We start from the raw sequence: 26,329 nt of genomic DNA, 5'->3' as shown, positions 1-26,329 counted from the left end.
ACACGATCATGTTGCCGAATCTAATCGAACGTTGTTGTGTTCGATTTTTGCTGTTCTCTGATATGTATGTAAAGGGTCGTTAGGCAAATTTACAAGGAAACTTCTTTATGAAATTATAGTAAAAGTTAACATGTACATTTGTACATTTAATAAATTGCAGAATTATTATGAAACAGAATATGATTAAAATATAAGTGTTCGCTTCGTACATACATATGCAAGATATTAAAAATATAATATCACCAACAAAGTAAATACGTAGCAGAATTATAAAGAAATTTATTAATATATACATAAAAACATCAAATATTTGAATTGTAACGACCTAAAAAATCAAATTATCCTGTGGCAAGGGGCAAGGGTTTAAACCCCCCAAACCCCCAGTCGCTACGACCCTGCTACAGTATATACAAGAAAAAAATACCCTACACAGCTTCAATAACACAACAACGTCATATACGAGATTAAATGCAAAGGAAGAGAGAATGAAAAATGTGACAAAATATATATTGGCACAACTAAGCGAGCCTTAGCTGTTAGACTGGGCGAACATGAAGCTGACATCAAAAAGCAAAAGACCAGCTCAGCGTTATCACAACATATAATGACAAGTGGACATACAGCTGATTTTGAAAACGCTTGAGAAAGCCTGAGGATAATGGAAAGACGAGAAAAGACAATGAACAAACCGGGGGCTGAAACTATTATTCCTTTCATAATATAAATCCTTGCAAAACTATTAATTTTGGACTTTAAATATATTTGGATCAATATAAAAATTATTTTTGGATTTTTATTTTTTGAGTCCGATAGAACTAGTTAAGCTCGGACTTTTAAAAATAAAAGTCCCGAAATAAAAATTAAATCAAAACTTTTATTTTTTAAGGCCGAAATAAAAGTCCCGCTTGATAACAAAGAAACGGCTGATCCGAAATAAACATTTTTTTTATTCGGATTAGCCGTTTCTTTGTTATCAAGCGGGACTTTTATTTCGGCCTTAAAAAATAAAAGTCTTGAATTAACTTTTATTTCCGGACTTTTATTTTTAATCGGACTCAAAAAATAAAAATACAGATTTTACTTCTATATGTGGACTTTTATGGAAAAAGTTCAAAAAAAAAAAAATGATGCATGATTCGACATGATATTGCTATAGGGATACCTGGAAACTCAAACATTTTCACCTAGGACAATTTTTTGACCAGGACTTTTTCGACTCCGAAAAAAAAAAATTATTATTTTCCGTCTCTGGAACAAACGCGAAGATACAGAAAACATTGCTGGCGCTTTCATAGCATGTTTAGAAAAATAGGAATATTTAGTAGTGACAAGACTACCATAACAGTTAGATGGTAGTGATAATTTTCATATGTGTATATATGTATATATGTTTACGTTGACCAATGTTTTGTCGTTGTTTTAATGGTTTTATGCTTTCTATAAAAATAAAAAAAATGCAATAGAGTAAGTGTTTTTGGGTTAATTTTACTCATTTAACCATGTGTTAATTTGTTGCTAATTTTTAATTTTTCTGTTTGTGGCAGGAATTTTTTTAAAATAAACACTCCCCTGAAGATGCTAACAAAGATTAGCGAAACGTTGGGAAGATAGTGAAATAATCTAGTTTTGTTTACACACACAACTTAGATCAGTAAAGCCTATTATCATAAATTTTAATAAGTTCAGAACATTTCCAACAACTTTCATTCAGACAGTTTTTCTTTTTTCGAATTCGTTTTAGTAGAAACAAATGAAAAAAAACCTATATTTTCAAGTAATAAGCAAAAAACACAATTTTTATAATTTTAATGTAATTTATTTAAAAAAATATTTTTTTTACTTAGAATTGAATTGAATTTTAACGCATTTTTCAAAATAAAAGCAATGTTATGTTATTATTTTTTAAAATCTTTTTTGTTCTCCATTCGTGGTTGTTCTTCACGACTGTCTGCTGTCACAGCCTATTGAAGAATTCATTTAATTTGTATACCTTTCATGAACATGAAATGGTATATAAACTTTGGTCCGATGTTTGTAACGTTGAGAAATATAGAAGATAGACTCACCATTAAGTATACCGAATTGATCAGGGCGACGAACTGAGTTGATATAGCCATTTCCGTCTTTCCGGCCGTCCGTCTGCCTGAACGCAACTAGCCCCTCAAATTTTGAGATATCTCAATGAAATTTGGCACAAGGATGTATTTTTCTATTATATTAGACATTTGTCGGATCCGGTAGGATCGGACCACTATAACATATATCTCCCATACAACCGATCGTTCAGATAAGACGATTTTGGTCATTCCTGCCGCAATTTAGAAAGTATAAACGTGAAACTCGGTGAAATATATTCTAATATATCATAGAAGATATCCTGAAAAAATCACTTTGATCGGAGCTGTATATAGTTATATCCCATACAACCGATCGTTCAGATAGAAAGATTTTTGGCCATTTCTCCCTTAATTTAGAAAGTATTAACGTGAAACTCGGTGATATATATTTTAATATATGTGGGATATTTGTATCCACTATTGGTTTTTTCCCGTTAATTCAATAAATTTAAACAGTTTATTGAATATTGAAAAATTTATTTAAAGATGAATATATTTTTTAATAATTTTTCAAAAAAGATTTCAAATATAAAACAGAGGTATGCTGAGTTCAAAACTACGTTTACGGCTGCACGTCTATAAATCAACTCTCTCACCTTCATAGTTTACGATCGAACCTTCATTTCATAGCTATTTAGTTCAGTAATAATACAGTATTAATTTGTAGAGTGGTTTTCCTCAATCTCACAATTCGGCCATCCTGCTGTGCATTCGACCTCGAGTGCCTCGCCATCGTCTTTACCATAATTTAACCATAGCTTCATGAAATCGGCACAAGTGGAAATTCGATTTGGACCTTCGCACTTTCCAGCTTTAACAACATCGTAAGAATCGTTCGGCTTTATCTTTACGATACGATAAGGACCGAAATATTTTGCTCCTGTTTGAGTCCTCCACCAAACTGCGTTCGCTTTACAGCAACTAATTCGTCAAGCGCATATTTAAAACCTTCTTTGCGTCTAAGGTTGTAAGTTTTTCTGTTTTCATCTTGTATCTTCAAAATTTGCTTTTTTGCATGTTGCCTTAACTCATCTCTTTGTTCTTGGTATTTTAGTCGTATTTCTTCTTCTATAAGGTTTTTAGTATTAAAGTCGTCGATTGTTCGCATCTTCACGCCTATTAACAGCTCAAACGGTGTCATGTCAATACTTCGATTGAATGTAGAGTTAATGACTTGCTGTACCCTGTCTACAAACTTATACCACTTTGTAGAGTCGTTTTGGCTCAGCTTCGCTAAAACGCTAGTGATAACACCCATTAACCGCTCTACCTGACCATTGACACGAAGTAGACCAGTTGTTATTGTCGAATGCTGAATATTTTCTTCTTCACAGTAGCTCCGAAAATCATCGGATGTAAATGTGGAGCCACGGTCCGAGATAATCCGAACAGGACTACCAAACGTTGTACTTTGTAATCAGAAACCACTAATTGCTTCTTGCGCTTATGTGGTTTTTGTTGGATACAACCACACAAATTTCGTAAAAGAATCGATTACGGCGAATATGTACCTAAAATTTTGATTTGTAGACTCCAAGGGACCAAGAAAATCGATGTGGTATGTTTGAAGTGGTAAAGCTTATTTTTGAATGGGGTGCAATTTTCCTTCGTGCTTACCTATTTTCCGATTCGAAACAATACATGAAACACAATTGGTAATGTGTGCCCGAATCTTTTGTTCAAGTTTCGGAATGAAAAATTATCGGCAAATTAACTCTTTCGTCTTTTTTACAGCAAAGTGACCTTTTTCGTGAGCACGTCTGTTTACGTCTCGCTGCATGCATTTCGGTACCACAACTAACTCGATATCGCCAAGAAGCTTATAAATAATACCTCCTTTCTCAAAGTAATCATTGTATGTTTGTTTTTCTTTTATAATTTCAGAAATAGTTCTTAGGTCCTCATCTTGCTGTTGCACTCTACGTATAGAAACTAAGAAATTAGAATCTGTTACCATCATGATTGGATAACGACTTAAGGCATCTACGTGCCTCATTTGAAGACCACTTCGATGCTCTACTTGATAATCATATTCTTCAAGAAATAATATCCAACGAGCTACTCTAGTACTCAGATCCTTTTTCTGTAACGTTTTTGTGAAAGCGTTACAGTCAGTAACTAATTTAAAATGCAAACCCAGCAAGTACACTAGAAAATTTTTCAGCGCTTCTATAACAGCTAAAATTTCTAATTCGTAACTTGAACATTTTCGTTCTGCATCGGAAGTCTTTTTGCTCATATAGTAAATAGGGTGTAACTGGTTGTCATCAGGAAATTTTTGAAAAAGTACTGCACCATAACCGTCAATAGAGGCATCAGTATGAATTTCAGTTTCATATTGCTGACTGAAAATACCCAACACTGGTTTTTCGCTTAGTATTTTCTTAATCGTATCAAATGCTAAAATTTGTTCGGCGCCTATTTCAAACTTCTTATCTTGCTTAGTCAAATCAGTCAATGGTTTCGCGATTAAAGAAAATAACCCGCGAGACCCAAGAAACTTTGCAATTGCTTTACATTTTTCGGCAATGAAAACTTGATCAAAGCTTTAACTTTGGATGGAGACGGAGAAATCTTTTGACTTTCAATAACATGGCCAAGAAATTCTACTCGCTTTTTCAAGAAATGACATTTTTTCAAATTTAACACAAGTCCATAATCTTGACATTGCTTTGGAAAACACCCGGATAGTTAGATAAACCAAATAGTACTTTACATAATTGATATTGACCACCATGCGTCACAAAAGATGTATATTTTCGACTAGATTTAGACACAGGATCGCCCAACTTCTGTGCAGGACCGGCTCTGCAAAGCGGTACGGGAGGCCCACAGTAAAGGGTTCCCGATAATAATTGTGGCCGATGCCAATGCACATCACACTGCTTGGGGCTCTAGCGATATTAACAGTAGGAGTGAGTCTCTTTTTGATTCTATTATAAGTAACAATCTAAGTATATGCAACTCTGGAGACAAACCAACTTTCATCACCTCAAACAGGAAGGAGGTTCTAGATGTTACTCTAACACCTTCCGGTGCTTGGCGAACTCTTGCAAAATTCGCTTAATCTAACAAACACTTGGTCTATGGAATGCGGAATCAGCATCAGCAGTGAAAAAACTGAGATGGTACTTTTTACACGCAAACGCAGTATACCGGAATGTACCTTCCCGTCCCTAAACGGGAAGGAAATCAAACTATCTACCGAGGTTAAATATCTCGGAGTTATTCTAGACAGGAAGCTTGAATGGAAGCTTGACTGGAAGCGAAATGTGGAGGAACGATCCAGGAAAGCCACAATGGCTCTCTACGCTTGTAAGTAGGCAATCGGAAAAAAGTGGGGTCTCCAGCCACGCATAGTTCATTGGATCTATACGGCAGTGGTGAGACCCATACTCTTCTACGCCGTCACCGTATGGTGGACAGCACTCGATATCGAATCTAACAAGAGTAAAGTAACGAGAGTGCAGAGGATGGCGGCAATGCTCACCAGCGGTGCCCTTCCCTCCACTCCCACCAAAGCTCTTGAAACCATATTATTCCTTCTCCCAACTGATCTTTATGGTAGATACTGTGCCTCCTGCAACGCGGCCAGGCTCAACGCTATCGAACCATGGAGGGACTGTAGGTTTGGTCACACCCGGATCCTGAAGCAAGTCCCCGAAACCTTCTTGAAATTGGACCATACAAAATCGACCCCTTGCTGGGACAACAAATTTTCCACAAGAATCCCAGAGAGGAACGAGTGGGCAAACGGCGTGGAGCCGGGATCACACGAAATCTCCGTTTTTACAGATGGCTCTAAACTAAACAACAGAGTCGGCAGCGGAATATTCTCGGAGAAGCTCAATCTAAGCGAGAGCTTTCGCCTACCCGATCACTGCAGTGTTTTTCAGGCTGAACTCATAGCTATCTGGGAAGCAGCCCGCTATCTTGCTAACCTGCAGGTAACCAATTCTATTTCAATTTTCTCTGACAGCCAAGCTGCCATAAAATCCCTGCAATGCAGTAAAACCTCGTCACTAGTGGCATTGAAGTGCAGAGAAAACCTCAACAAACTAGCTGAAGATTGCAACCTAAGCACAATATGGGTTCCTGGCCACTGTGTCATCACAGGAAACTGCGCCGCGGATGAGCTAGTTAGGGAAGGCACCAACTTGCAAACAATAACCTCCGCTGGTTGGGCCAGCCCTCCTCTAAACACTTGCAAATACCACCTGTGATCTCTTTTCACGGATCAGGCAAACGCCAGGTGGGCGAGGGAACTTACATGTAGTATATCCAAGCAAATCTGGCCTAAGCTGGATGAAAAGAGATCGCGATCGGTGATATTTTTAAACCGTATCTCTATAAGCCCACTAGTGGGCCTTCTTACAGGTCACTGTCTCATGGGCACTCACGGTGCCTATATGGGCCTGCAGACGAATGACTTCTGCCGCAGCTGTAGGGACGAGGAGGAGATAGAAAGCGTTGAGCACTATCTGTGCTACTGTCCCGCACTGTCAAAAACCAAGTACCAATGCCTCCACAGACACTCTTTTGGGTGCCTTGCGGAGCTTGAATCTATAAACCCAAACGACATCTTGCGTTTCATTAGGCAAACGCGCTGGTTTAGCCTAACTGGTGTCTAAACTTTCTTCTTCTTCGAAAGTAGGGTAACAGGAAATAGGGGCCCCCGCGTGGTAGCACAACGGGCCACAACGGCCTACGTGAGTCTCCGCTCGGACAGCGGAGGCACCCACTCTAACCTAACCTAACCTAGACACAGGAACATTGAAGAACCCATTTTTTAGGTCAATAGTGCTGAATATTTTCGCCTTTTGCAAACAGCCTTTTGCTACAAACGATTATTGATGATAACTTTATTAATCTGCCTATAGTCTATGCACAACCGATGACCGCCGTCTCGTTTTCCAACCAGAACTACAGGACTACAAAATTCAGACTCCGAACTTTCGATTACACCTTCTTTCAACCACTGTTCTATTTGATCATCTACTACTGATCTTTGTGTTAATGGAAGTCGCCGCGGTCTAAACGATATGGGTGTTTCATCCCGTAGTACAATTTTCATTTCAACGTTAGTTGATTTACATTTCTCCATATATAAAAAGGTTACACAAAATACATGATGTAATAAAGACAAGGTGGTATATGTAGCGACAGCTCATTTTGAAAACTCCCATACAATACGAATGATGAGAGAAAGGGAAAGAACAGAAGAGGCCGTTTTGTGAAGTAGTATTAAATATGGTACTTTTTTGTATCACAGCAGTAAGTGCATTTTCTAATTTTTCATTAAAATATTAATACAAGTTTATGACAGGCTCTCCGAATATACTTCAAGTTTCGCATACTACACATGTATTCAAGAACATTAGGTACAAGAAGCATTTGAAGAAATGATAGAGATATATCTCTAAGTGGCCGGCCTTGCATGTTTTATGCAAACTCCACTCTGCATCTGCTAGGGCTGCTAAGTTCTCGCTCAGAAACTTTTTATAGCAAAACCAGAGATGCGTCGCTTAGTTTGTGTTTCGATTTCTATATATAAAGAAAAGAAAAACTATAATGTCTGTTAGTTGGTCGCATAAGTTGCGTATGCCTCACGCGGTAGTTATTACATAGGTTTGGATGCGATCGACGCACAAATGCTAGGGTCTTGAGATCAAAACGTGGACCTGGGTAATCCTGGGATGAGTTTGCACAATATGGGTATCAAATGGAAGCTGTTTTTGAGTACTTTCATACGGTGTATTTTTCATACCCCTTGGTGACTAGGGTCTCGAGATATAGACCAAAAAAAGGACCGGGCACCCCTAGAATGAGTTTATAGAATATGGATAACAAATAAAAGCTGTTGATGAGTGCTTTAGTAGAGGGTAATTTTCATACCCCTGGGTGACTAGGGTCTCGGGATGTACGCCAAAACGTGAATCAGGGTAACACTAGGATGTGTTCTTACCTTACGGGTATCGAATTGAAGCTGTTGATGTGTGCTTTAGTACAGAGTAAGTTTTATACCGCTGGGTGACTAGGGTCTCGAGATATAGGCCAAAACGTGGACCCGGACACCCATAGAATGTGTGTGTAATATGGATATCAAATAAAAGCTGTTGCTGAGAGCTTCAATGTAATTTTAATTGTGATATTCGATTTAGTCGCATCAACCTGGCAATACTGATAAATATGCATGCGAAGCCGAAATAAAGACATGAATTAATAATACCGACATACCTATTTACATACTTCCTATTCGATTTGCTTGAAATTTGGTATATAAATTTGCCTATATTAGTATTTACGATCCTTTTTGCCGGGAAGTAGACCAGAGACGGACTGGGACTGGGATTAGGACTAGGACTGGGACTGAGACTCGGAGTGGGACGCGGACTCAGAATGGGACTGGAACAAAATGCATACCACCCTCTGGGACTGACAATAAGGGATGAAGAAGAATTAGAAGAAGAGAGGAGAAAAGAGAAGAAGGAGACAGAGAAAGTGATAAAATGAGACGAAGATAGAGATAGATGAAGCGAAAAGACGGATAAAGGAGTGAATAAAAGGATTAGGAAAAGTGAAGAGGGGGAGAGCAGAGTTAGACGGAAAAAGCTTATTAAAATATATGCAGATAGACCAAATTTAGGGCAGGACAACGTCTTCCGGGTCTGCTAGTCAATTATAAGAAGAATAAACAGCGCACTGTATGGAGGCACTTAATGAAGACCGCACTCCTAATGGTAATAGAGTAATAGAATAAGCAGCTACTTTGCCGAAATAACTTTCGCTATCTCGGACGTTTAAAAGAGCAGCGAGAGCTCCTTTTCAAGATGACGTATGATTGTAGATGCAGTGGGGGAAGAAGGTTCCATACCGAGGCGCTGACGATGAAAATACCAGTGTGCTCCTATAGTTTGCACATGCGTCTGATGGGTGGTAGGGCTGATAATTTTACCTGAGTAATGAGGTACCCGGGTACTCAGGTGTCGGGATCCAACTGCTCTGGTATTACTCGAGTACCAAAAAACTCAGACACCCGAGCATTACGCAAAATCTGTGATCAATGTAGTTTCGACAAATTGTTTGGGCCTTTCTGAATAAAGATAAACAACTAACACAACACTTGCCTATAAGTCAAACCACACTTTGTCAACGATATTTACAAGAACAAAGTGTCCTGTAGATCTACATCAACAAAACAACGTTATTTACGAAATTACTTGTAAAGGAAAACCAAACGAAGAACGCGGCAAAATATATATTGGCACAACAAAGCGTCCCTTAGGTGTTAGACTGGGCGAACATGAAGCGGATATAAGAAAAAAAAAGAACAGTACAGCGTTATCACAACACATAATATCAAGTGGACACTCAGCTGACTTTACTAATGCGAAGATTATTGACAGGGAACGGAAAGAAACAACAAGATACACTTTAGAAAGCCTGAGAATCATGGAAATAAGAGAAAAGACGATTAACAAGAAAGAAGATACAGACAATATAGCACCTGCTTACATTACGTGTTTAGGAAAATAGTTTTTAGTATTGACGAGATTACCATAGCGTTAAGTTGGTATTGATTTACTGTCCATAAATGTTCAATGTTTTTATGTTTTTCAAAAGTGTTGTATGTTCAAAGACAATAGTTTTAAATAATTTCAAAAGAGGAAAACCCCTCGTCAAGGTGCAATATTGTAAGTTGGTTTTTCATGTATTATTATCTGTTTTTAGTTGATTTTTCATACGGATTTATCAAACTCAATAGAATTGTATGTAATTTAACATTTTTGTATTTTGTTGTTTGTAACAGATTTAACAAATAAACACATACCCCTGATGATGCTAAAAAGTTATTAGCGAAACGTTGGGTTAGAAAAGTGGAATCATTTAATTTTATTTCGCACTTAAAAACAAAAACTTAGACCGGAAAAGCCTAATAATATACCTTCAGATTCAATAAGAACTGGTCGGAAATACATAATTGATAACGGTATTTATTTGTAAATTAGTCCGAGTGTGAGTTATTACGGAGTACTAGAAAGTTGGAATAATATCCGGCTATCCAATTACCCGGTAACCAGGGCATTGCCAAAATTAGTCAGGCAGCCGGCTCCAATACGATCATTGCAGTTTGCCATGTTAGGCGGAGCATCGAATCGTGTGACTGCAACATCATATGGCGAACGTCTCACTGCCCCACCTGAGATTCGCCCCGAAGCACAAAAACAATAACAACCCCTTATCTGCGGGGCTAAAAATTATAGAATGTTGAACCTTAATAAAAACTGCACACAAATATGAAACTTTCTAAATGTCATTCACCATCGAATAACCTACGGGTAAACTGGCCATCAGTATAAAGATGTGTTTAAGGCTAAATCAAGGCAAGGTCATTCAGTCATAAACTATCTGAAGGTTTTATGATGGACCGCTTTACAATGTGTAATCTAACACTATCGCACGCAGACCGAGGTAGATAAGCTTCAATTTGGTGTGGGATCCGGGGGTAGTTCTTTATGACATTAATCTGCGCACTACCGACGAAGAATATTGCATTGTACAAGCGCTTGCAATGCACATACAAGCACTACCTCTGCCACTAGGTACATAAAACCACTTCTACTTGTATATAAAACCACACACTTGCCGACTTTAACGCGAGATTTAACAAAGGTGTACCTGGCCCAATAAAAATAAACCTTCTAAAACTATATCCCACCCAATGAATTGGCAATTCAATTTTGCAACCTCTGAGATATTGGCAAGGCGATAGTTTCGTCTTCCGACCATGTTGAGATAGGCTAAATAAGAAGTACTTTCGGCAGACGCCTTAGAACGGCAAATAAACACCTGGAAAGAAAAAGCAAATGACCCAAATTAGGAGAATCATTTTAATGTGTATTATAATTATTATTTCAAACAAAATACCTTCATTTTTTATCAAAAATGTTGAAATTTCTATAATTTTGTTAAATAAACAAAATTATTTTATGAAAATTGTCACAACTTCGAATCATAGAAAAGTCAACACAAAACAGAATTAGAGAAAAAAGTGATGCCGTTGCATATTTTTCCAGGAAAATTTATTTGTGTGACCTTTACTACAATTTTTCCTCTGAATGATAAAGTAGTTTTGCAAAGAGGCAAATTGACGGTTATTATGTTAAACTTACTGTCTGTGTCAAACAGAGCAAAATATTTCTGATTTCCAATATTCACAAACTTGTTCATAATATTATTTTTAGTACACAGGTATCGCGCATTGCTTTTGATATTTTGTACTTCAGAATCTGGACAATTTCTTGAAATGTGTCCAAATTTTTTGCAATGGAAACATTTTGTACCTTTATTTTTGTCTTTGCAGTCAACACTCTTGTGCTCTTTCACACCGCAATTATAACAAGTAAATCTATCTTTTTCATTTTTAAAGACTTTCCTTTCATCTGTTTTGAACTCATTGTTTTTCTTACTATTCTTTCGCATTGATTCGTACATTCTGATTTTTTCTTTGAGCTCTTTTAGGTTGTGTGCATCATACAAAACAGTTTTGTTTATACTTACATCGCGAATACCTTCAATAACATACTGCATTAAGGCATTTTCTTCAATATTACCACGCAGTGCGAGCTCTTTCATACACAAAAAATACTCTTGTACACTCTCTTCATGCTCCTTTCGATCGCATATTCTTGCTGCTTCCTGTTCCTGATGATGGTTTTAGAATAAAACCGAAATATCGACGAATATATGTAAAATACCTTAGAAAAACATTGTGTTTTATTTTTTCAATAGGCCTTGAGCTCATTAAAGACTTCAAAAATATTTACGCATAAGGCTAATAAAATTCATCAAAAATATTTTCAAAATTGATATTGTAACGAATTTTTATTTGCAAATCCTCTTATTTGCAATCCTCTGCTAAGTTCGAATCACTAAACTGTTGAATAAATAACTCCAATATTGAATGATGGAAAAATGGCCTTTATTAAGTACTTCACAATAACACTCAAACTGTGCAACGAATAGCTTAATAACCAAACTGATATCTTAAAGGAAACTGACTTTCAAAATAATAGTGCTATTGCTCGCTAGATATCGTCTTACTCGTAACTGCTTGACAATTCAAATCAAACTGAATTACTTCTTACTCGCTGGCGCCGCTTTTATAGTTTACGCTGCATACTTCTAGGCTCTTCGATTTCCAGAAGTTACTAGTTGTTTCGGCTACAAAATCGCCAGCCACAACTACGTGCACAAATTATTGCTCTCTCTTGTGACAACTCAGATAAGGTATATGCATGTGTTTGTAATTTACAGTCTCCCGCACACACATAAGCGTATAAGTAAATTCATCGGTGTGTGACATCTCATCTCTTGCTGCCTTGTATGTAAATGTTGCTCGTCGGAATGTGTACATATGTGTAGACGCAATTATTTATTCGTTTATGTAGATACATAATGATTGAATTATTGATGTGCATTCACGTCACTGCTTAGATCGGCTTAGAGCTGGCAGCACTCCTTAGTTTTGCTAATATTCGTAACACTGCCATCCACCTAAGTCTGATGGTCCCGATCAGACAAATCTCTCGATCTAAACGCTGCTAATCTCTCCAAATGAACCACTTTCATTTTGGTTCGTGGTTTGGTAGTGGTTTGTATGCGGTACACTACATCGTTGATCCGTTTTACAACTTTGTATGGGCCTTCCCAGTTACACTGCAATTTCGGGGACAAACCTTTTTTTCGTTGTGGGTTGTATAGCAGCACCAAATCTCCTTCCTGAAACCCTTCCGAATTAATTGCTTTATCGTACCTCGCTTTCATCTTGTCACTCATAATCTTTGCTCGTTGCCTTACCAGATCGTGTATCTCTCTCAGCTCTTCTTCTAAGACATCAGTGGATTTCTTGACATTCCTCTCCGCATCGGCATCTATCCCATACTTCAAATCAGCTGGCAGTCGAAGGTCATTGCCAAAAATTACCTTTGCGGGAGTTTGGCCCGTTGTGTCATGTACTGCCGATCGGTAGGCCATCAAGAATAATGATATGTGTGTATCCCAGTCCTTATGGTACTTGTCGACTACTTTCCTTAAATGCTCCTCCAATGTTCTATTGAAACGTTCCACCATACCATCGGACTGAGGATGCAATGCAGTTGTCCGTGTTTTTCGAATGCCCAACTTCTTGCACAGTTCTTGGAACACAGCTGATTCAAAATTCCTGCCTTGGTCAGAATGTAACTCCATTGGTACACCATACCTGGCAACCCATTCGTTTTTAACCACTTCTGCTACTGTTTCTGCTTCTTGGTTTGGGATTGGGTATACCTCTGGCCATTTACTGAAATAATCCATAACCACCAGTACGTATTTGTTTCCGCGGTTGCTAGTAGGAAATGGACCTGCGACATCCATGGCGATCCTTTCAAATGGTGCACCTGAAATATACTGCTTCATCTGGCCACGACTTCGGGTTTTGGGCCCTTTCGCTCTGTTGCATACCTCGCAATTGGCAATCCACTCGGTGACCGACTGACGGCAACCAACCCAATAGAATCTCTGCTTAATTTTCTCGAGTGTCTTCGTGATTCCAAGATGGCCTCCACTTGGACCATTGTGCAACTCGCTGAGCACGTCAGGAATCCTCTTTCTGGGAACAACTATAAGTTTCTTCTTGCACTGACCATCCTCACTCTCCCATACTCGATGCAAGCAACCGGATATCAATTCCAAACTGTTCCACTGTGCCCAATATGACTTCGCAATGGGACTCTCTGCTGACATATCCTCTCTGCTTGGTCTTTTGTTTCGTTCGAGCCCTTGCATAACATGTGACAGATCCGTATCTTCTAGCTGACACTTTCTTAGTTGTTCCTTGTCCCATTCATCCGTACACGTTATAGTCATTAGCCGGACATCTATAATGTCTTCTTTAGCCTCGGCGTTTGAACAGTGCTTGCATTCCAAACTACATGGCCTTCGTGACATTGCATCGGCATTTCCATGGGTACTACCTTTTCGATGCTCAATGGAAAAGTCATAGCTTTGAAGTCGCTCGATCCACCGTGCCAATTGTCCTTCCGGATTACGGAACTGCAGAAGCCATTTCAATGCTGCGTGATCTGTCCTGACATGGAATCGCTGGCCGTAGAGGTATTTGTGAAAATGTTTAATGCACTCTACCAATGCCAACAGCTCTCTCCGCGTAACACAGTAGTTCCTCTCTGGTTTTCCAATCGAACGGCTGTAATATGCAACTACCTTCTCCTGTCCATCGACCAGTTGTGATAAAACGCCTCCTATAGCATATCCACTTGCATCTGTATCTAGAATAAATGTTGCTCCTGGAATCGGATATGCTAACATTGGGGCAGTGCACAAACGCTCCTTCAATGTTTGGAAAGCCACTTCTTGCTCCTTCTTCCATTCAAAAGCTTTGTTTTTTCTTGTAAGCTCATGGAGGCTATGGGCTACGCTGGAAAAATTTGGTACAAATCGGCGGTAATATGTGCACAGCCCAAGAAAACTTCTCAATTCATGTAGATTCTGTGGTCTTGGCCAATCCTGTACAGCCTCTATTTTTTCGTTCGCAGTGCAGATGCCCTCTGTCGTTACCTTGTGACCCAAATAATTGACTTCTTTTTAAACAGCGCACACTTTTTGGGACTTAACTTCAGACCAGCGCCAGCTATTCTCTGGAAAACTTCCTCCAAGTTCTTAAGATGTTCATCAAAGTTCTTGCCCAATACGATGATGTCGTCCAGGTACACCAAGCATGTTTTCCAATGTAGTCCTTTCAGTACCTGGTCCATGAGTCTCTCAAAAGTAGCTGGTGCATTACAAAGTCAAAAAGGCATCACTGTAAATTGCCAAAGACCATCACCGACACTGAAGGCTGTTTTCTCTTTATCTTCCTCCTTCACCTCCACTTGCCAGTAGCCGCTTTTCAAGTCCAGCGTGGAAAACCATTTCGTACCAGATAGCGAGTCCAGAGTGTCGTCAATTCTTGGCAATGGGTAGCTATCCTTTTTCGTTACGTCATTCAACTTCCGGTAGTCCACGCAAAACCTCATTTTTCCATCCTTCTTTTTTACAAGTACTACCGGTGAGCTCCATGGACTAGCTGATGGTTCGATGACGCCGCTGTCGTTCATTTCTTGAATGATTTGACTCACAACTTCCCGCTTCGCCAGTGGAACCCTACGTGGAGCTTGACGGATCGGTCTCGCATCTCCAGTGTCAATTTGATGTTTCACAACGTTGGTGCGGCCTGGTTTGGAACCATCCTGGTCAAATATGTTCGCGTATTTTATGAGCAGTTGTTTTGCCTTACTCTGATAGGCTTCCTCTAGCCCATGCGTCCATGCCGTGATATCATTTGAAAGATCAGTATTACTAGATGAAACGTATTCCTGGAGCTGTTCACAGTTAATAACTACTTCGGCCTCTTGGCATCTTCCCAAAATAGCTCCTTTGGTCAAATTGAATGGTGACTTGAACTCATTGAGTACTCTTACCGGAATACGTCCATCTTGTTTTGTCATAGCCAGGGTTTTTCCTACAAGTATGTTCAGTGCTGATTTATTTGCTGCTTCGACAACCCACAATTTGTTTGTCCCACAATCTCCATCAACCTTTGCCCAGATGACTGCTTCTGATTTTGGTGGTATTTGCTGACTCTCTTCCACCAGCACTCGTTTACTGCTGTAGCCTCTTTCGTAGCCGAAATTAAGTGGCACATCCATGTTCTTATATCGCATCGTCTTGCTTTGCATGTCGATCTTGATGCCCTGGTCGATTAAGAAGTCCACTCCAATTATGATTTCATCAACAATCTCTGCCACTATAAAATTGTGTACTACCGTGACGTTCCCAATTGCGACTTCACATGATACTTCTCCTAGAACCGTGCTGTCTTCTCCAGTGGCTGTACGCAATCTTGCTCCATGCAATGGTGTTATCTTCTTGTTGACTAAATCCGCTCGAATGATGGAATGAGATGCACCCGTATCTACAGTCAGTAAACGTTCCTTTCCATCCACATGTCCTCCGACAGTAAGATTGTTTGACCTTCTTCCAATTTGTGAGATAGAGATTATGGGGCATTCAATTGAGGGAGCCAGCTGTCGCCCATTGCGGCTGACTCGCTTTAGTTTAACGATTGAGTGGACTTGGAGATTTGCTCATCTCCTTCAGCTCTGCGTTTACGGCCACCCACATTGTTGGAGCTATTGGGACCGGTGCTGCAATGTCGTGCAATATGACCTGGGTTGCCGCACTTGAAACATTTAATAACTCCGGCATTTTTCTGTTGTGATCCCTTCAGTGCTTCCAAAATTGTGTCTACCCATTCTGGCCTTTCTACTTCTACACGATGAGCCTTATATGCTGGTTTACTTAATAGGGAGGCAGTTTCCTGAGTCAATGCATGTGATACCGTTTCAGCAAATGTCAGTTTTGGGTTCGCGTATGTAGCTCGCTTCGTTTCCACGTCTCGTATGCCATTTATAAAACTCTGGATTTTTACCCTCTCGGTGCATTCCACGGGTGCGTCCGCATTTGCGAGATGAGCCAATCTTTCAATATCTGAAGCAAACTCCTGCAATGTTTCATTTGCTTTTTGGTAGCGGTTTTGCAACTCAATTTGGAATATCTGTTTCCTATGCTCGCTTCCATAACGTCGTTCTACAGCAGCCATCAATGCTTCATAATTGTTCCGCTCTCCTTCGGGAATCGTCTGTAGAATTTCCGCTGCTGGCCCCTTCAATGCCACGAATAGTGCAGCAACTTTATCTTCCGCATTCCAGTTGTTCACTGCTGCGGTCTTCTCAAACTGTAGCTTGAAGACCTGGAAAGGAAGAGAACCGTCAAAAGATGGAGTTTTTACCTTCGTATTGCTCGCTGAAGCAGTCGGCCGATTAAGTTGCAATTCCTGTATACGACCTCTCAATGCATCCACCTCTGCCTCGAATTTTTCTTCAAACTGCGTTATTTTCTCGTCCATACGCGCTTCGAGTTTTGATGATATACGCGCCTCTTGCTCTTTCAGTTGTGTTTCCATCATTGATGTAATCTGTGTCGACATTTCTGAAATACGTGTCTCATGTGTTTCCAGCTGGGATGCCATATATGCCTTTTGCTCTTCCAATTGTGATGTTATACGGGTTTCCTGCGATTCCAGTTGGGATGACATGTTGGTGGATATTTGTGATGACATTTCTGTTATACGTGCCTCTTGCGCTTCCATCTTAGATGTTACTGTCGATGTTTGAGCAGTTATTGCAGCCAATATCATGTTCAAGTCTGTGCTGGTAATTGTCTGTGATGATTCGTTTTTCTCTTCAATTTTTGTTGTCTCCTCGCCATCAAGATGAAAGACATACTCTTCCACATCAATTCCTTCTAATTCCATTGCCTCTCGTAGTCGTGCCTGAAGTTCGAGTTTAATGCCAGTTGTATTCAATCCACGGTTCTCCAACTCCTTCTTCAGTTGCGGGATCTTCAATTCACTTAACTTTGCCATGTCCTTTTTGTCCTCTGGAATTTATTCAACAATTCCTCTTCTGACACCAAATTGTAACGAATTTTTATTTGCAAATCCTCTTATTTGCAATCCTCTGCTAAGTTCGAATCACTAAACTGTTGAATAAATAACTCCAATATTGAATGATGGAAAAATGGCCTTTATTAAGTACTTCACAATAACACTTAAACTGTGCAACGAATAGCTTAATAACCAAACTGATATCTTAAAGGAAACTGACTTTCAAAATAATAGTGCTATTGCTCGCTAGATATCGTCTTACTCGTAACTGCTTGACAATTCAAATCAAACTGAATTACTTCTTACTCGCTGGCGCCGCTTTTATAGTTTACGCTGCATACTTCTAGGCTCTTCGATTTCCAGAAGTTACTAGTTGTTTCGGCTACAAAATCGCCAGCCACAACTACGTGCACAAATTATTGCTCTCTCTTGTGACAACTCAGATAAGGTATATGCATGTGTTTGTAATTTACAGTCTCCCGCACACACATAAGCGTATAAGTAAATTCATCGGTGTGTGACATCTCATCTCTTGCTGCCTTGTATGTAAATGTTGCTCGTCGGAATGTGTACATATGTGTAGACGCAATTATTTATTCGTTTATGTAGATACATAATGATTGAATTATTGATGTGCATTCACGTCACTGCTTAGATCGGCTTAGAGCTGGCAGCACTCCTTAGTTTTGCTAATATTCGTAACAATATTATTTGGTTCATCAAAACTACGCATATCGTCATTATCGTTTTCGCTATTTTCGTCGTCGTTATTCTGGTTATCCTCTGCTGCTGTAGATATATATTGGCACAACAAAGCGTCCCTTAGGTGTTAGACTGGGCGAACATGAAGCGGATATAAGAAAAAAAAAGAACAGTACAGCGTTATCACAACACATAATATCAAGTGGACACTCAGCTGACTTTACTAATGCGAAGATTATTGACAGGGAACGGAAAGAAACAACAAGATACACTTTAGAAAGCCTGAGAATCATGGAAATAAGAGAAAAGACGATTAACAAGAAAGAAGATACAGACAATATAGCACCTGCTTACATTACGTGTTTAGGAAAATAGTTTTTAGTATTGACGAGATTACCATAGCGTTAAGTTGGTATTGATTTACTGTCCATAAATGTTCAATGTTTTTATGTTTTTCAAAAGTGTTGTATGTTCAAAGACAATAGTTTTAAATAATTTCAAAAGAGGAAAACCCCTCGTCAAGGTGCAATATTATAAGTTGGTTTTTCATGTATTATTATCTGTTTTTAGTTGATTTTTCATACGGATTTATCAAACTCAATAGAATTGTATGTAATTTAACATTTTTGTATTTTGTTGTTTGTAACAGATTTAACAAATAAACACATACCCCTGATGATGCTAAAAAGTTATTAGCGAAACGTTGGGTTAGAAAAGTGGAATCATTTAATTTTATTTCGCACTTAAAAACAAAAACTTAGACCGGAAAAGCCTAATAATATACCTTCAGATTCAATAAGAACTGGTCGGAAATACATAATTGATAACGGTATTTATTTGTAAATTAGTCCGAGTGTGAGTTATTACGGAGTTATTACGGAGACAATAACAACCCCTTATCTGCGGGGCTAAAAATTATAGAATGTTGAACCTTAATAAAAACTGCACACAAATATGAAACTTTCTAAATGTCATTCACCATCGAATAACCTACGGGTAAACTGGCCATCAGTATAAAGATGTGTTTAAGGCTAAATCAAGGCAAGGTCATTCAGTCATAAACTATCTGAAGGTTTTCTGATGGACCGCTTTACAATGTGTAATCTAACACTATCGCACGCAGACCGAGGTAGATAAGCTTCAATTTGGTGTGGGATCCGGGGGTAGTTCTTTATGACATTAATCTGCGCACTACCGACGAAGAATATTGCATTGTACAAGCGCTTGCAATGCACATACAAGCACTACCTCTGCCACTAGGTACATAAAACCACTTCTACTTGTATATAAAACCACACACTTGCCGACTTTAACGCGAGATTTAACAAAGGTGTACCTGGCCCAATAAAAATAAACCTTCTAAAACTATATCCCACCCAATGAATTGGCAATTCAATTTTGCAGCCTCTGAGATATTGGCAAGGCGATAGTTTCGTCTTCCGACCATGTTGAGATAGGCTAAATAAGAAGTACTTTCGGCAGACGCCTTAGAACGGCAAATAAACACCTGGAAAGAAAAAGCAAATGACCCAAATTAGGAGAATCATTTTAATGTGTATTATAATTATTATTTCAAACAAAATACCTTCATTTTTTATCAAAAATGTTGAAATTTCTATAATTTTGTTAAATAAACAAAATTATTTTATGAAAATTGTCACAACTTCGAATCATAGAAAAGTCAACACAAAACAGAATTAGAGAAAAAAGTGATGCCGTTGCATATTTTTCCAGGAAAATTTATTTGTGTGACCTTTACTACAATTTTTCCTCTGAATGATAAAGTAGTTTTGCAAAGAGGCAAATTGACGGTTATTATGTTAAACTTACTGTCTGTGTCAAACAGAGCAAAATATTTCTGATTTCCAATATTCACAAACTTGTTCATAATATTATTTTTAGTACACAGGTATCGCGCATTGCTTTTGATATTTTGTACTTCAGAATCTGGACAATTTCTTGAAATGTGTCCAAATTTTTTGCAATGGAAACATTTTGTACCTTTATTTTTGTCTTTGCAGTCAACACTCTTGTGCTCTTTCACACCGCAATTATAACAAGTAAATCTATCTTTTTCATTTTTAAAGACTTTCCTTTCATCTGTTTTGAACTCGTTGTTTTTCTTACTATTCTTTCGCATTGATTCGTACATTCTGATTTTTTCTTTGAGCTCTTTTAGGTTGTTTGCATCATACAAAACAGTTTTGTTTATACTTACATCGCGAATACCTTCAATAACATACTGCATTAAGGCATTTTCTTCAATATTACCACGCAGTGCGAGCTCTTTCATACACAAAAAATACTCTTGTACACTCTCTTCATGCTCCTTTCGATCGCATATTCTTGCTGCTTCCTGTTCCTGATGATGGTTTTAGAATAAAACCGAAATATCGACGAATATATGTAAAATACCTTAGAAAAACATTGTGTTTTATTTTTTCAATAGGCCTTGAGCTCATTAAAGACTTCAAAAATATTTACGCATAAGGCTAATAAAATTCATCAAAAATATTTTCAAAATTGATATTATTTGGTTCATCAAAACTACGCATATCGTCATTATCGTTTTCGCTATTTTCGTCGTCGTTATTCTGGTTATCCTCTGCTGCTGTAGATATATATTGGCACAACAAAGCGTCCCTTAGGTGTTAGACTGGGCGAACATGAAGCGGATATAAGAAAAAAAAAGAACAGTACAGCGTTATCACAACACATAATATCAAGTGGACACTCAGCTGACTTTACTAATGCGAAGATTATTGACAGGGAACGGAAAGAAACAACAAGATACACTTTAGAAAGCCTGAGAATCATGGAAATAAGAGAAAAGACGATTAACAAGAAAGAAGATACAGACAATATAGCACCTGCTTACATTACGTGTTTAGGAAAATAGTTTTTAGTATTGACGAGATTACCATAGCGTTAAGTTGGTATTGATTTACTGTCCATAAATGTTCAATGTTTTTATGTTTTTCAAAAGTGTTGTATGTTCAAAGACAATAGTTTTAAATAATTTCAAAAGAGGAAAACCCCTCGTCAAGGTGCAATATTGTAAGTTGGTTTTTCATGTATTATTATCTGTTTTTAGTTGATTTTTCATACGGATTTATCAAACTCAATAGAATTGTATGTAATTTAACATTTTTGTATTTTGTTGTTTGTAACAGATTTAACAAATAAACACATACCCCTGATGATGCTAAAAAGTTATTAGCGAAACGTTGGGTTAGAAAAGTGGAATCATTTAATTTTATTTCGCACTTAAAAACAAAAACTTAGACCGGAAAAGCCTAATAATATACCTTCAGATTCAATAAGAACTGGTCGGAAATACATAATTGATAACGGTATTTATTTGTAAATTAGTCCGAGTGTGAGTTATTACGGAGTACTAGAAAGTTGGAATAATATCCGGCTATCCAATTACCCGGTAACCAGGGCATTGCCAAAATTAGTCAGGCAGCCGGCTCCAATACGATCATTGCAGTTTGCCATGTTAGGCGGAGCATCGAATCGTGTGACTGCAACATCATATGGCGAACGTCTCACTGCCCCACCTGAGATTCGCCCCGAAGCACAAAAACAATAACAACCCCTTATCTGCGGGGCTAAAAATTATAGAATGTTGAACCTTAATAAAAACTGCACACAAATATGAAACTTTCTAAATGTCATTCACCATCGAATAACCTACGGGTAAACTGGCCATCAGTATAAAGATGTGTTTAAGGCTAAATCAAGGCAAGGTCATTCAGTCATAAACTATCTGAAGGTTTTCTGATGGACCGCTTTACAATGTGTAATCTAACACTATCGCACGCAGACCGAGGTAGATAAGCTTCAATTTGGTGTGGGATCCGGGGGTAGTTCTTTATGACATTAATCTGCGCACTACCGACGAAGAATATTGCATTGTACAAGCGCTTGCAATGCACATACAAGCACTACCTCTGCCACTAGGTACATAAAACCACTTCTACTTGTATATAAAACCACACACTTGCCGACTTTAACGCGAGATTTAACAAAGGTGTACCTGGCCCAATAAAAATAAACCTTCTAAAACTATATCCCACCCAATGAATTGGCAATTCAATTTTGCAACCTCTGAGATATTGGCAAGGCGATAGTTTCGTCTTCCGACCATGTTGAGATAGGCTAAATAAGAAGTACTTTCGGCAGACGCCTTAGAACGGCAAATAAACACCTGGAAAGAAAAAGCAAATGACCCAAATTAGGAGAATCATTTTAATGTGTATTATAATTATTATTTCAAACAAAATACCTTCATTTTTTATCAAAAATGTTGAAATTTCTATAATTTTGTTAAATAAACAAAATTATTTTATGAAAATTGTCACAACTTCGAATCATAGAAAAGTCAACACAAAACAGAATTAGAGAAAAAAGTGATGCCGTTGCATATTTTTCCAGGAAAATTTATTTGTGTGACCTTTACTACAATTTTTCCTCTGAATGATAAAGTAGTTTTGCAAAGAGGCAAATTGACGGTTATTATGTTAAACTTACTGTCTGTGTCAAACAGAGCAAAATATTTCTGATTTCCAATATTCACAAACTTGTTCATAATATTATTTTTAGTACACAGGTATCGCGCATTGCTTTTGATATTTTGTACTTCAGAATCTGGACAATTTCTTGAAATGTGTCCAAATTTTTTGCAATGGAAACATTTTGTACCTTTATTTTTGTCTTTGCAGTCAACACTCTTGTGCTCTTTCACACCGCAATTATAACAAGTAAATCTATCTTTTTCATTTTTAAAGACTTTCCTTTCATCTGTTTTGAACTCATTGTTTTTCTTACTATTCTTTCGCATTGATTCGTACATTCTGATTTTTTCTTTGAGCTCTTTTAGGTTGTGTGCATCATACAAAACAGTTTTGTTTATACTTACATCGCGAATACCTTCAATAACATACTGCATTAAGGCATTTTCTTCAATATTACCACGCAGTGCGAGCTCTTTCATACACAAAAAATACTCTTGTACACTCTCTTCATGCTCCTTTCGATCGCATATTCTTGCTGCTTCCTGTTCCTGATGATGGTTTTAGAATAAAACCGAAATATCGACGAATATATGTAAAATACCTTAGAAAAACATTGTGTTTTATTTTTTCAATAGGCCTTGAGCTCATTAAAGACTTCAAAAATATTTACGCATAAGGCTAATAAAATTCATCAAAAATATTTTCAAAATTGATATTATTTGGTTCATCAAAACTACGCATATCGTCATTATCGTTTTCGCTATTTTCGTCGTCGTTATTCTGGTTATCCTCTGCTGCTGTAGATAGCAATGTTGCGGTCTGCAAATTCCGAAAAATATGCAGCTTCACATCAACTACATTGCTACTTAAGCCCAATATGTTACAAATTGAAACTAAATCATCCTCGGTCAAATTGTTCTCAATATACACCAGCTTTTGCTTGTAGCGATCGTCATGCTCGTCGAATTGAAATCCTTTGAATTCAAGCAAACGTTTTCTATTTGATCTATCGCCTTCTGATTCAAATACAAATTTATGAAGAGCGGAAATACTATCCTTTTTGCTTGTACGTAACATCTCTTGCACAAATTCAAATGTTTGCAAACTAGCCATTGCAGCAAAATTTTTATTCAAGTGTGCGCTATTGGTTGAGCCCCCAAATACGTGGGATATTTGTATCCACTATTGGTTTCTTACCGTTAATTCAATAAATGTAAACAGTTTATTGAATATTGAAAAAATTATTTAAAAATGAATATATTTTTTTATAATTTTCCAAAGAAAGATTTCAAATATAAAACAAAGGTTTGCTGAGTTCAAAACTACGTTTATTTGGCTGCACGTCTATAAATCACCTCTCTCTCCTTCATAGTTTACGATCGAACCTTCATTTCATAGCTATTTAGTTCAGTAATAATACAGTATTAATTTGTAGAGTGGTTTTCTACAATCCCACATATATCATAGAAGATTTTCTGAAAAAATCACTTTGATCGGAGCTATATATAGTTATATCCCATACAACCGATCTTTCAGATAGAAAGATTTTTGGCAATTTCTCCCTTAATTTCTAATATAAAAACGTTAAACTTGGTGATATTTATTCTAATATATTGTAACGAATTTTTATTTGCAAATCCTCTTATTTGCCCTTTTGCTAGGATCGTATCGCTAAACTGTTGAATAAATAACTCCAATATTGAATAACGGAAAAATGGCCTTTATTAAAATACTTCACAATAACACTCAAACTGTGCAATGAATAGCTTAATAACCAAACTGATTTCTTAAAGGAAACTGACTTTCAAAATAATAGTGCTATTGCTCGCTAGATATCGTCTTACTCGTAACTGCTTGACAATTCAAATCAAACTGAATTACTTCTTACTCGCTGGCGCCGCTTTTATAGTTTACGCTGCATACTTCTAGGCTCTTCGATTTCCAGAAGTTACTAGTTGTTTCGGCTACAAAATCGCCAGCCACAACTACGTGCACAAATTATTGCTCTCTCTTGTGACAACTCAGATAAGGTATATGCATGTGTTTGTAGTTTACAGTCTCCCGCACACACATAAGCGTATAATTCATCGGTGTGTGACATCTCATCTCTTGCTGCCTTGTATGTAAATGTTGCTCGTCGGAATGTGTACATATGTGTAGACGCAATTATTTATTCGTTTATGTAGATACATAATGATTGAATTATTGATGTGCATTCACGTCACTGCTTAGATCGGCTTAGAGCTGGCAGCACTCCTTAGTTTTGCTAATATTCGTAACACTGCCCTCCACCTAAGTCTGATCGTCCCGATCAGACAATCTCTTGATCTAAACGCTGCTAGCATCGCCAAATGTACCACTCTTCTACTCCGTGGTTTCTCAATGCTTTGTATGCGGTAGATGGTATCACTGAGCTTCTTCACAATCTTGTACGGGCCTTCCCAACTGCACCGAAATTTGGATGGAACAACTTTCCGCCGGTGAGGGTTGTATAACAGTACCAAATCTCCCGCCAAGAAACTTTTCGAATTATTGTTCTCATGGTACCTGTGTTTCATCGTACCACTCAATACCCTGGTTCGTTCCTTTACACTCTGTTGTTTGGCCGATGAACTACTTCGTAGAGCTTGCGCTGGACGGATTTGCTTTGCATAATCAGTATCGTTCCCACGTTTCCCCACAGTAGTGCGCTCTGGATTGAAACTACCCCCGCATTCCTTCTCGAAAATTCGTTGCTTCATTTTCCTGCGTCTTTTAGGTTTTGTCAATGCTAGTGTTTCTCTCGCAGGTACTTTTGATTTTGATTTATTTGGCCCATTCGATCTATCAACCTTTGCCTTCGACTTTCGTGGTCTTTGTCGAGTCTTTTCCACCAGTACCCGATTACTGCTGAACCCTTTTTCCAAACTAAAGTTAAGTGGCACATCTTGGTTCTCATAACGCATCACCCTTCTCTGCATATCGATCTTGATGTCATGGTCAACCAAGAAATCTACTCCCAATATAACTTCATCAACAATCTCCGCCACAACAAATTTGTGTAGGACCATGACCTTCCCAATCAATACTTCACATATCACTTCTCCCTGAACTTGGTTATACTCGCCAGTGACCGTACGCAACTTTGCTCCAGGTAACGGTTTTATTCTCCTGTTGACCAAGTCAGATCGGATCAAGGAATGAGATGCGCCCGTATCTACAGTCAGTATTCGTTCTTTGCCATCCACATTCCCTCTGACGGTAAGACTGCTTGATTTCCTTCCAATTTGCGACACAGATATCACAGGGCATTCAATAGCTGGATCTAGCTCTCTACCTCTTACTCGCTCTTGCTCATCTCCTCCAGCTTTGCGTTTACGGCCACCCACATTGTTGGAACTATTAGGACCAAGATCGCAATGACGTGCAATGTGACCTGGGTTGCCGCACTTGAGACATTTAAT

Source organism: Eurosta solidaginis, chromosome 2 (assembly GCF_040869045.1).
Source record: "Eurosta solidaginis isolate ZX-2024a chromosome 2, ASM4086904v1, whole genome shotgun sequence".
Classification (NCBI taxonomy): domain Eukaryota; kingdom Metazoa; phylum Arthropoda; class Insecta; order Diptera; family Tephritidae; genus Eurosta; species Eurosta solidaginis.
The sequence above is the reverse complement of the archived record's forward strand: the minus strand, read 5'-3'. Positions refer to the sequence as shown.